Source organism: Vidua chalybeata, chromosome 4 (genome assembly GCF_026979565.1).
Source record: "Vidua chalybeata isolate OUT-0048 chromosome 4, bVidCha1 merged haplotype, whole genome shotgun sequence".
Lineage (NCBI taxonomy): Eukaryota > Metazoa > Chordata > Aves > Passeriformes > Viduidae > Vidua > Vidua chalybeata.
Window position 1 is genome coordinate 62,523,284 of NC_071533.1, and position 13,480 is coordinate 62,536,763.

The window sequence follows — 13,480 nt, forward strand, 5'->3', positions numbered from 1 at the left end:
TTTTGCTGAGTCTCCCAAATACATTGGCTGGTTTTGAGCACAGCCTTCCCCATCCCTCTGTGGAGCTGTGTGTTTGTATGACAGCTAATAAGCACATGAGCAATTACTGCTACAGTGGCAAAGGAAAGGAAAATTGAAAGTTGCTACAAAACAAAAATGCTTATCCTAAACCCACCTATTGAAGATAAAGCATAAACATAATTAAGCCACCTTGCTTTTAGATAAATTGTTTCACACCAGTGTTTCATGGTTTTCTAGGACAAAACCAGAACAAGGGAAATAGCCCTGCTGTGCTCAGTAAATGTATGCAAATAACCACAGCATGAAACTATTATTAATAAGGACCAGTTAGAGAGATATCTCCTAGAGTCCCCAGATTCCTCAGCCTTTTCTTTTTCTCTTTTTTTTTTTCCCTTTTAGAATTCAGAAAATCTTTTTTCAAAACTTCACACATACAAGACTTTTCCTGGGATCAGCTGGTGTGTTTCCACAGTGTTCAGGGAAAGCCTGAAACATTGCTGTATTTGCAGGATCTTAATGGAATTTCTGTGACCCTGATGATAACTGTGATTACTCTATGTTCAAGCTGACATAAAACAGAAACTTGGAAATAAGAGTTATGGTTTCATGTATCATATTTTTGTCCTTCCACCTACATAGAGCCTTGTATCACAAAAGGACAGTAAGAAGCTGAATAAATATTTCATTCCTTAAATTAATCTTTGATGGCCAACGTATTAAATAATGGCAAAAAAGGATGAGGTTTGGTTTGCAGCACAGGCAAAAATATTTAATATGAACTCCTAATCTGCTCTGATGGAACTGCTTGAGGAAATTCCTGTTACTGGCACAGATTCTGGAAGAAGGAAAAATAATTCATGTGTTCACTGCTTCTTTCCTGAGACCAGAGCATTTTCCTTCCATGCTTAGTTTCAAACTTAATCACTAATAAAGGTCAGAGCTTTTACCCATTTTTATCCCTTCTCAGTCCAGCAAGCCACGTCCAAATCTTTCTCCTCATAGACAACATTTCAGCAAAGCTTTATGGCCAAAGGTAAGCACTTTTTTACTTCTGGTAAATAAATAAAGGCTTTTCTATTAATTCAAGGAAGTTAAGACTGGAGAATCTTTTGACAAGTGATTACCAGACTTAAAAACTTAAACTTCTAAGCCACTTGTAAAAGTGACTTCTAAGATGCTCTGGTCAAATGTTAACATTTTACCGTGATTTTCACCTGCAGCGATTTATAAGAATCTGAGAAGATGACAGATCAACTTCCACAGACCTAAACAGCCTGTCAGACATCGTTTTTCTTAGCAGCATCTTGGATGTCTACCATCTCTTCTAAGAATATATTCCCCGTGCCAAATTACATCTTCCCTAGGACCTGTACTGATCATCTGGATTTATGAAACGTTGCAGAAGTCTCTGAGGGGAACCTAAAGCAACAAGTGGATAATCCCTCTGTAGTTTAGCCTGAAAATGTAACATCAGATAGAATATTTATTCAAAAATATTTCCTAAAAAGTCAGCTGAAAGGAGAACTTGGGTGTGCTGGCAGCATTTTACATATTAGCACTAGATTGCTGGCTGCAATGTCTCAAAATTTCTTTTTTACACAGAATTTTAAGTGCCTGGCTTTAAGTAATGGATCTTTGAGTATTAAAGATCCATGAAGTAGCAGCTTAAGTGATTACATGGTCTTTCCAAGGTATTTTTCCTCTGCTTTAGTTACAGGTGTGGAGGGGAATTTTTAAGTTTTGCCTTGCCCTAATGCTCCATGTGAGAGCTTATTCTAGCTTAGACTGTCATTAATTGCTACATTTTAATGATGCCTTTATCAAAAGAGCAATGTCCAACTGAACACACTTAGCTGGCCAAGTCTCTTCACACAAATGAAGTGATGATGGTAGGGAAAGGCACCACTTGCCCTTTTGCATGAGCATGCTGTACCTCTTACTTGCTAAAGGTTAAGGGGGCTCAAATCTGCGCTTATGTGTAGCAATGAGCTCTTCTGTCACTCTGGCCATTTGCTACTGTCAGAGCAGGAGTCCAAACTGCCCTGGGGTCTGGCAGCTTTGCAGCAGGTTAGGAGCAGAGGTAGGCTGCTGTTCTTACTGAAGATTCTTGCCCAGAGAACAATCGAAAGACTTTCTCTCCTCTCCTCCTTGTATGCTCCCTTCCTGCATCTCCTTACCTAGTAATAACCAGAAAAAAAAAAAAAAAGTGTTGGGGGCAAACTTGTGTTTTTCTCTTGTATGCAGGAAACCAGAAGTACACACACAAGCATGCTTTGTCACCTAAGATTACATCAGAGGTATGAACCATGCATCATTAATACCATTTTATGATAGAAACACCCTAGGAAGGTCCCAAGAACTGTCTGCCCACTCAGATCAGGGTGGCTACAACATCTATGCTGAAAGGGAGGACAGGATCTGGAGAGATCCTGTCACCCATCCATCTGTTGTCATAGTGGGTGTGGCAACCAGGGAGACCAAGAGCAGTGCAATTCATTTTGCTTAGTAATGGGATATACAAAAAGTTTGTTGTTTTTTTTTTTTTTTTAATGGATCTCATGAAGTAGCATTAGAAGAGTCTATTGAAAAAAATGGAAAAAATTGAAAAAATTCTGGTTTTATTGAAGTAATGAAAAGTAACTTGGAAAGATTTTCAGATTGTTTGGCTTGAAGAGCACATCCCATGTCTTCTAATAAACCACCACCACAAGAAGCTGGCCTCCACATGCATGCATACACAGAAGTACCATAGTTTGCTGCTGCAGTGGGCTTAGCGTTGAAGCTCTTTGGAGTGTATATTTCAAGTGCAGATACACTGTAAATATATATGTACACTCTGTGAACTCAACCTCCCCCTACAATTGGTTCTCCTTTATGCCAGAAATTAAGTGAAAAATGCTTGTTTTCAAAAATATCACTTTTTGGACAGCTTTGTTTCTGTTCTGCTAGGAGAGATAGCCCTTACCTTCCCAATTTGGATAGCAGGAAGAATCTCATTATGAAAAAGAACAAAAAAACCTTGAATTTTTAACACTAGCCTGTCCTTAGAAACTGTACTTTCCTTCCCACCTTTCATCCTCTTTTGTTATCTCAGGCATTTTTAATCCAGCAAGGCAGGAATCATGCTCCTCCCCTTCTACATTCACTAACTGGGTGGATGCTTTTATTATTTGGTTTCATCAAGCTCAGCTTTGCCCTGTGAAAGCTTCAGGGAAATTACTAAAAAGAAGTGAGAATACCCATGGGGTTTCTTTTTTCTTTCCCTTCTGATGACAGCTCTCAGTACTAAAAAATTTGCTTTTAATTAAGCCTGATGAATCAGCATTCAGGTGGCTGTAAAATGCTGCCACTTTCTTCTCCCCTTTCTAAGTCTTTGGGAATTCACAACAACTCTTCCTACAGACAAACTGCTTTTGATGCAAGGTTTATCATGTTCCCTTTCCATTCCAGGATACCCTGGGCTGGGACAATGTAATCTCCACAGTTATTCACTATTCAATGAGAAAAATCTTTTCCTCTTCTGAAAATGTTCAGCCAAGAGGGACATTGGCCAAAGAATGAAAAAATTGTATTAAAATCTGGTTCATTTTTTTTTGGAGAGATCTAGATAGATCCAGGAAAAAAAAAAAAAAAAGGAAAAAAAAAGAAAAAAAGGCAAACTTAGAGAATTCAAACATGATGAAAAAAAATTTGCAGATTTACTACACCCTAAAAACTAGACCAAAATTACACATCAGTACGATCTTTAATAAAATAAGTAAAGCACCTGTATTTTATAAAAGTAAAGTGGTTATTTCATCAGAAACTAAGTCTGAGAGAGGAAAAATACATAAGGGAGGGAGGAAGCTACAAAAGAGGGAGGGAAAAATCTGTGAAGGAGGGAGGGAAAAAGCTGCAAAGGAGGGAGTAAAAAAACAAAGTACAAGTAAAGCTGTAATGTATTAGAAAGGAAAGATAAAAGTATTGTGAAGGAAAAGGAAAAGGGAGGGAAAAGGAGAAAAGAGAATGCCAAAAGCTGAATCTCCAGCACATATATTTTCCAGACAGAAATGACAACTGCTGAGGAGAGCAGAGGAAAATAGATGGAGAGAGAAAAGTAAAATTAAACCAAGTGGAGATAAGTACAAGTAATATAAAAATTGCATTTCATTCTTACTCCCTAAATTAATGGGATTAGGAACAGCCTTGCTGTACAAATGGCCTGTTCCTTCCCATAATCATTTATTGATGTTGACCCACTGCACAGCAATCAATAAGACAGAACCCTGCTCCCTGTCCACCCCCTCTCCTTGTTAAGGTACTTTTAATATTGATGGACTAGGTATTCTGTGTAGATTAATGAAGTCCATGTAGGAAGTGTATCTTAATTTGACAGGCTACTCAGACTCATCACAAGTCAATGGGAAGGAAGTCTTTGCAAGACAAAAATGTAGTTCTTAGTCCTGCAGTCTTATATTTTTTACTGAACCTTTTAAAATGAGAAGGCTTGTTGAACTCAAATTCCATTTACAAACTTTAAAAACTTCTTAATGTTCTTAGAAGCAGCAAGATACTCTAAAAATGTTCCACAGTTAGGTACATTTCCAAAAGTATTTTGAAGAAGATAACTGTTACATAATGTGAGGTCTGAATAGCATTCCTTTGTTCAAGAAACTTTAGTTCAAATAAGCTGTCTTGTTAACCTTAATAAGTATATTTGAAGGGCTCACCAGCTTCAGTTGGAGGTACATTAATCCTGCTGTAAGTGCCTAGAAGAGCACATCAGGTACATCATAGACTCAAAGAAATGGTCAAAGTAACATTATGTAGATAGTGGAGTCAAACACTCATCAGAACAAAATTACCTGTGCATTCTCAGTTCAGGTCTTGGTGAATAGCTTTTCTTTAATTAGTGTTAGTCAGATATAGTCACATAAAGATGCTTTTCCCCCAGATTACTTCTTGAATCTGGACAGAAGACAGTGCTCATCAGTAAGCTTCAGTTTTTCTTGTAGGTCCCTTACAACTCAGCATATGCTGTGATTCTGTGACTGAATCTGCATCAGGAAAGGAAAAGAAGCATTTTGGAAAAAAACCCAAACCCCAAAACCCAGAAAAACCCCCAAACCATATTTACTTGTACGTCTCCTGCAGTAACATCATCCTCTTATTTCCCAGTTTACTGATGGAGAGCATAGGCCCCAAATGTAAAGGCAAGCTTAAGGCAAAGGGCAGGATTGACTTGCTCAGCATATCTAAGAACAACTGCTGTGGACAAGTTTAGTTTCCTGGCTTTTCCTTAGCTGCATTTCGGTCAAAAGAATAACATTCCTCTCATGCCTTTTGCCATCTAACAAATGAGCAGAGCAGTAGAGAGGAGTCAGCAGAAATGACCCTTGTATGTGCTTAATGGAGCATGATGTAGGTAAAAGGATGATTTGTTTCATCATGTAATTATCCATGTATCATAAAGCATGGACTCATGGGATGAAGATAACCAGAATAAGTAGCACAGCAAATTAAGTGTTGGATTTTCATAACCATTGAATATTTTGCATCATTCTATTTTAATAGAGGCTGATTTTTGTTCTTCAAAAGAAGTAAAATGTGAAAAATTAAAAATATGAAATTGACCTTCACCTCAGTCATCACAAAATACAGTCTATACAATTACTGCTCTGCTCTTTGACACATAAGAGTGGTGATTTGATAGCTTATCTGGGGGCCATCTCTGGAGAGACAATATGACACAGCACCAGACTCCCGAAAACAAAGTGAGAAGAGACAAGAGGCCTGCAGCCTTCGAAAAAAAAAAAAGAGAGAGAGAGAGCATGGCTTTACAGCCCAAATTTACTCATGTCCGAGCGTCTCTTGAGTATTTCAGCCTTACCTCTGCATTGTACCACTAGTCTTACTTCTCTCCCTGGGAGCCATTGGCATATGAAACTCCATTCTTTAGTTTTTAGCGGTAGTGTTGGGTTTTTTTAATTTTTTTTTTTTTACTTGATGTCATTACATATCATCTTTTTTCATTAATTTTTGACCTCCCCTCTGAGTTCAAGTCCTACTTTCTCATTTGGGATTTCCACAAGGTATGACTTACCATTTTTCCTAGGTTTACTACCCAGACATATACAATTATTCATAAACCCCTGAGCTCTACAGTCACTCTGCAACCTCATCCTTTAGTTTCTCACTCTCCATCCCAAGAGTAGGAATTGCCCTTAATGGTCCTGACCAGCCTCACCTAGGACCTCTCCCCAGCCCCTGACCAGGAATCTCATTTAGGCTTGGACTTGGCCCTGACCTGAGTTATGCTGTAGGTGTATCTGTCTTTAGTCCTAGGTTTGGCCCTATCTCCAGGATGGTACATAGACCTATGTTGAAGATTTGGGTCCAGCTCCAACCCTGCTGCTCCCAAATATCCTACAGAAGCTCTTATACTCTGGACAAATTCCATCCTGGTTGCACTTCTGCCTCAGCAGTGATGACCTAGAAACAGTGGGAAGTCAAATAACTGGGGGAGTACAGTGAATGTGTTACAACCAAATGGCAGAAATGAGCTTTTGCAGCTGCTAAAAGCTGAATTCACATGCAAGTCAAGTTTTAAATCACATTTCAATTCTGTATAGTGAAATCCATTACAAAATTTCATGACTTTTTCATATTGCTAGAACAAAATACTTTTTAAAAATATATTGATCTCAGACTAACAGTGACTTATTTGACATTAATCTGGCAGTATCAAAGTGCTTTGACTCAGATACAAGAGCTGTAGTGTTTCATTATAAGATAGTTCTGAAAGAATGGTAAAAAAACCCCAGATTTAATGAGTCGATGAATGTGTTATTGACTTCTAAACCACTTCACAAACAATTAATATTTAGCCCTAGAGGCAATTCATTTCTATAATTGCCACAAAACTACCTGAGCTGGTCTACATGGTTGTCAGTTTTCAGATCAGGTTGACTTGTCAGCTTCAAGATTTTTCTGCTTTGGGTCAGTAATTGGTTCACGTAAATTCTTAGGTTGTATTTCTCAGTTTTAACTAGCCTGTGCCAAAAGACTGCCAACACTGAAATGTTAGAAACATATAAAGCCATTTTGAGGAACCTGTTGTTATAAGTGAATATATAGGAATTAAAATAAAATATAATCTGGCATAAAAACTGTGCAGCTCTGGAATGTGAGCAGATTATAATGGCTGCCAGATTAACAAGAACCTTCTTCAAGTGATGATGTCCTGACAGCTTCCATTTTAGAAGAAAGTCAAGGAGGCAGAAAAGAGGCTTAAAGCAGAAGGGTGACGTGACATCTAAGTTTTTTCTTAGATATAGGATTCAATTATTTCTTTCAATTTAAACTACTGAATTGCTACACTTTTGTTCCTTAATCTATTTTGCTGAAAAATACTGAACATAGTTTTTATCACTTCATTAAATCAGTATTTTTTGTATGCTCAGTTCCATTAATAGGGACTTTAAGAGCTTCAGCTAATTTCCAAAACCTCTGTGTATAGATAGGGAAGCTAACAAACCATGCAAAATTCACCCCTGAAATCAATGATAAAGCCAGAGAAAGACATGCACGTGTTTTGTTGCTATGACTTCCAGCTGAATAGTAACCTCCATCTCTAATTCAGCCACACTTTTAACGACATGATATTGGCTTTTGTTGACAGAGGCTTTAATCCATAAGTCACTATATAGAGTATGACTGCTTTTTGCATTTGGCTGGCAGGTTTTGGCAGTTGTGCTCTTCAAGTCATAATTAAGGATCTGAAGATAATCATTGTGAATCTAATGTAATGGACTTTGTAATAGCTACAAAAATTTGAATCATGAACCATACCTTTATATAATTTTGAACAATAAATAATTTAACCTGGTTCTTCAGTTTTACTATAGATGCAGCTAATGTTCCATCTCTACTTGGAGCTAATACTGAATGCAGATCCTGGTGTAACAAGTAACAAAAAATACTGGCACTATTCATCTAAACAATTTACAAAGCTGCTCTACTTCTGAGTAGAAAAAGTACAGTCATGGAATGAAATCTCTAAGTCATCTGGAGAAACAAACTCTGAGTCCTATAGTCAAGCTCAAACAGTGCTTTTGGAACTGATTGATATTATCTATTGTTTGGAAAAAACTTAATTATTTTCACTATAATTCTTACATGTCTATAAAGCACTCTTCTTTCCAGCTACTATGAGTAACAACACAAAAGAAAAATTTTCTCCTAATTAACCGTCCTCTTGTTGCCTCTTTAGGGAGAAGTTTATTTTAAAACATCTTGAGTTTTTCATAAGATGTGGAATAATATTTTGTACACATTGGTACATGTACTAGTACTTCAGAAGGCACCAAAAAGGATATGTTCATGTGGCTGCCAGCTGTTGGAGTGGTGGACTTGGCACCTGGAATACTACTTTCATTTCTCTAGTGATAAATTCACTACACCCCCAAAAAGGGTTTTCTTGAGGCTAGAATTGCTCCATTAGGCTGTGACTCATGCTTGAGCCCCATTTGCCTTGCCAGACAACACAGTTGAAGGATGTGTGGGAACAGGCAAGGGCCTGGATATGCCTGGAGTGGGCATGAGAGCAGCTGGAGGCAATTGAAATCACCTCTTTCAAAGACCATAATTTGCCCCTGAAGAGGAACAGGTTATTAAAGCACAGGACTGGTGAGCACAACATGCTTCTCAAATTCTCTGTGTGGAGAGCAAGAAGCTGCAGTGCAAATTCAGTAGCAAAAGAACAAAAGCCCAGCCATTTGTTGTTTTTCTACACATCTACTGACACAGGGGAGTGTGACACACAAAACTGCAAACCTCTTTGGCAAAAAGGACAGAATGATGAGTGGGTGTCCCTAGCTTTGTCTATGCTCAGCTGCTTGGGTGTCTCTCTTTTCTAAACTAGTGGTTAGGTTTATGTATATGGAGCATACTGCAAATATGCCTTTGGCTGATTAGACTGCATGAAGTGATTAGCTAGATAAGGGGAGATGAGAATTTTTGTATAGATTGGATGTAAAGTGAATACATTAACTAAGCAGGGTCAAGAACACCTTGTTCTGAGAAGGATTCAGGGATGTTCATCAGGATGAGAGAGCACAGGAAAAGGTCTCCCTGATGCAGCCTGAAACCCAGCTGTGCTAGCGTGAGACCAGCCACTCCACAAAAAGGTGGCGTGGCTTCTGTGCTTGTGGCAATGCCATTTCAAAATGCTTTCCCCTGCAAGACACCCTGTAGACTTTTCCCACAGGGTAAAAGATAGAGATGAAATTTAAGTGGCCTGATGATGGATTATTTGTCTCGCCTGAGCACCCAGCTGTGCCAGTGAGCAAAGTGCTCCCACCCCTTGCCATGGGAACAGCACGGAACACAAGGATCAGCAAAGGATGTTTCATACAGATACATGGGAATGATCATTTTGATCACTGCATGCCTGCTGGAACTGAATTCTCTCATGGTGGCTAATAAATACTTCCTGCAGCACTATTTTTGCGGGGAAATTTGCTTTTGCTTTGCTGGACTTGTGATATGTTGAGCACTTGTCTCTGCACTGGAGCAAAAGGCAGCTTCCACAGTTGAGTCCAACCATCCTCAGCTTCTGCTGACTTTTTTGGGACATAGAGGTCTTGAATACAGTGCCCTGCAGGAACTGCACTCTCTCCTATTAGGAAGGTGCAGTTATTAATTAATGATTTGAGAGGAAAAGAAATTAGGAGGTTGAAGTCTCCAGTTGGCAAGAGGCTTGCATACAAATCTTCTTCCCTCAGGAACAATTAAATGAAATCTGTCATATTTGCATATAAAATAGCATCTTTTTTTCCCTCATCTGAAAATAAATATTAAGAGTCTCTTTTTCCACACAAGAATTCACATGAGAATTATTTAATTGGAAATATTAAATCTATTTTTTCTAAAACCAAATAGAAAATGAGATTTTTAAATAATATTCATAAATGGGAACTTGAATAGCTTGGTAATCTGTAAAGAAGTCACATTTAATACTTTAATGAATTTATAATGTTTTGGGAAGTTTGTGCTCATTAATTTAAAAATGAGTTTCAGTATTTTAAAGGAATTTTTTAAACTAGTCTAGAGAAATGATAAAGAAATCCTACTGCAGAAGCATGGCCAGTTTTCCAAATTCATATTCCTGAGGATTTATCATGACATACTTTTTGTTAAATGTGTATTTCCAGACTACTATTATAAGTTAAGAGTCAATGTTGAGATAATCCATAAAATAACAATAAATAAATATCCTTAATTTACTTGGTAGTATGTAAGTAGTTTCCTACCTGTTTCTGTATACCCTGTTTATGCTGAACAGCAGCTCTGCTTCACCTCACCTGCATTGCACATCTCTTCTACCTGGAGCAGGATTTGAAACCTCTTTTTCATGGTGATACACAGGACTGACTCCAGAGCTCCTGAGATTAACACACCATGTAGTTAACGGGTTTTTTACACTTTGATTAGTGGATCTGTGACTGATGGTCCATTGGCCAGAGGAGTACTTCCTAGATCAGGAATCTTCAGGACTAGAAAATATGTCCTGCTACTGGGAGTTGAACTCTACAGCAGGAACTCCATGGGCAATTCTTTACCCATGTGGCATGAGGTTGCTTTAAAGCATGTTCATTGTACCATGGGGTTTGCCCATGACTAGGACTGCTAGGTAACTCAATATGGTGAGGGGGGCAGGAAAGCCTTGAAACCCACGGTTTTATCAGCCAGACACTGGATCCTGCAGGGAAATAGTGATGAGGCCAGCAGGACCCCTCTGGCCTCGAGGTCCTGCTGGCCTCATCCCTATTTCCCTGCAGGATCCTCTCCTGGCACTATGAACTGCATGTGGCATTTGGCATCTCCCTACTTACAAACTGAAGTCCTGGAATTCTCAAAGCCCCCCTCTTACAGTGCATCTCAAGGGCACCAAAGTTGGAACAAAATAGATGTCCCAAGTTGTACTTTCTCATAGTGCTGCTCTGAAACAGTTCTTTTACGCCTTTACTACTAGCCATTGCTTTGCCTATAGTTTTTATCATCACTATTTGAATTTTAAAGTTAGAGACCATATGTCAGAGATTTTGCATGCAGCCAACTGCTTTTCTTTCCATATGTGAAGTTATGGTGCTGCTCTGCTTTCAGGCTTTCAGGTAGGGTTTGGGTTTTTTCTTATTTTATTTAATTTCCTTGTAAAAACAGAGGATAACTTGGAATGAAAAGAGCAGCTGGAGATATATTTTGTCCATGTGTTTACTTGCATCAAACCTGACTTGTTATGAAAGAAAGCAATGGCTTCCTCTGCTCAAGAAACATTTCAGTACATGATTAATTCACTGCCAGCATAGATTTTTGATGTGTCTTTGTCATATGTCAATGACCAGTTGAAATGTATGTTTTTCAAATTTAAGCAGGAGTCCACCATCTGAAGTTCAGAACTCGGCAGCATTAAGTTCCCTTTACTCAAAATGACTATTGCAGAGGGAGAATAAGGTCGGGGAACAGAGGAGCAGCACTGGCAGGTTGATGCCTGAACTTCTGCTAAGAAACATTATACAGACAGAAATCCCACTTCCAGCTTCCAAAAGCCTAGCATTTTATTAAAGCTGTGCATAATGTGCCAATTTCTCCCCCCAGTTCTCTTAATTTTAATTAAGAGAAGATACCCATGTGCTATCTCAGAAACTTCTCTCTCTTTTAGCAATAATACTCCCAACTCATAGATTAGCTCCACTCAAATCTGATAGGAAGGTGGGAAAATAAAAAATTTCTTTTTTTGCCTGATGACCCCTCCCTCTGCAGACCTGAGGCTGTTGGCTCCATGCTTGCCAGGGATGCCAACAGCAGCCAGCTGGCCCAGAGCACCCCTCTGGCTCCAGTGGCACAGACGTGTGCCTGAGCCTTCCTGCAGAGGCAGCTGAGGACATGGAGGGGAGCTGAGGTTACTGCAGGGGAGGAGGGAGGGGTGGGTTTGGAGCTGGGGAATTGTGCTGCAGCTTCAAGAAATCAGTCTTCATTAGTCCTGCTGCAAAGACTTGGAGTGATTCTTCTCTATCTCTCAGGAGACAATCTTAATCATCTGGGACAGAGGCGTTCGGTGTCTGTCTCCTGATTGCCCCTCCAGAGCTTGTTCCTTTTGCCTGGATAATCCACTAATCAGTACAGAAACACCAGGGACTTGCTAGAGAATGTTAGGGGAATGCACCATCCATAGCTTCTATGATCTTTCCCCACTGAATATTGAATTATTTTATAACTCCTTTTAGAAGGAAAGAGGCACTTCTTCAAAGATAACAGTTCAACACTGGTGGTGAATAACTCGTAATAGAACCACTGAAGGGTTAAAGGGACCTTAATGATCACCTTGTTCCAACCCCTCTGCCATGGACAGGGGAACCTTCCACTGGAACAGGCTGTCCAAGCCACATCCAACCTGGCTTTGAACACTCCCAGGGATGGGGCAGCCACATCAGCTTGTTCCAGTGCCTCATCAGCCTCACAGTGAAAAATATCTTCCTACTATCTAATCTCAGTCTACCCTCTTTCAGGGTATTACTCCTTGTCCTATCACTACATGCCCTTGTAAAAAGTCCATCTTCTTGAAAAATCACTCTTCATGAAGATGCCGCTTTCTCTGCTTTTATGTTACAAGTTGCATGCTTTTAAAATAAAGTTAGCAGGAAGGTAAGTGAATTCAGAAAAAAAAAAAAAAAAGTTAGAAAAATAGTCTTTTTCTCTTCCACCTAGGAAAAAAGTCATACCCAGGGGATATTTTGGATCAGTGTTGAAGGACAGCTATCCTAGGCCCATTGCTTGGGCAAACATTTGGGTTCTCAGAGGAACACCCTAGGCATTGCTAGTTCCTCTAGCACTGCAAATCTTAGAAGAATGGCTCAGCAAAGAATCCCTGCTAAAAACTGCTCAACTTTCTGCTGATTTTTGTCTTTTAGTTTTGTCAAAACCAGGCTTTCTTACAGGGATAATTTGATCCTTCAAAAATCAAGGGATCTCTCTGAAACAGTATGTTGTTAATATATTATCAGTCAAATCCAGATTACATCAGATTTTTTCAAAATGCTGTTGTCAAGCCCAACAGACTTTTCATTCTTATTTGAAATTAATTAGAGCCTCTGCCTTACTTTGATTTTCTAAAAGGCTGCAGCAAGGGAAATTCAGTTAGTCTCACAGCTCTTGCCCTATAGAAACATCTCTATTATGAGAGTTGGCATTTAGATGGGAAATATATATTTTCTGTAATATTTACATACAGTATAGTGAGACATTTGTCTGGTTTAAGATACAGCCAAATAAACACTTGTAATGTTCCTTTGTGTGCAGGTAAACTCATATTAATTCCAAGACAGAAAAACAGAATTAATATTCTGGTAATTGTCCATTTCCAATTAAAAGATCATTGTGCAATGAATAATAATAAAAAAGAGCCAAGACTTTCAAATAT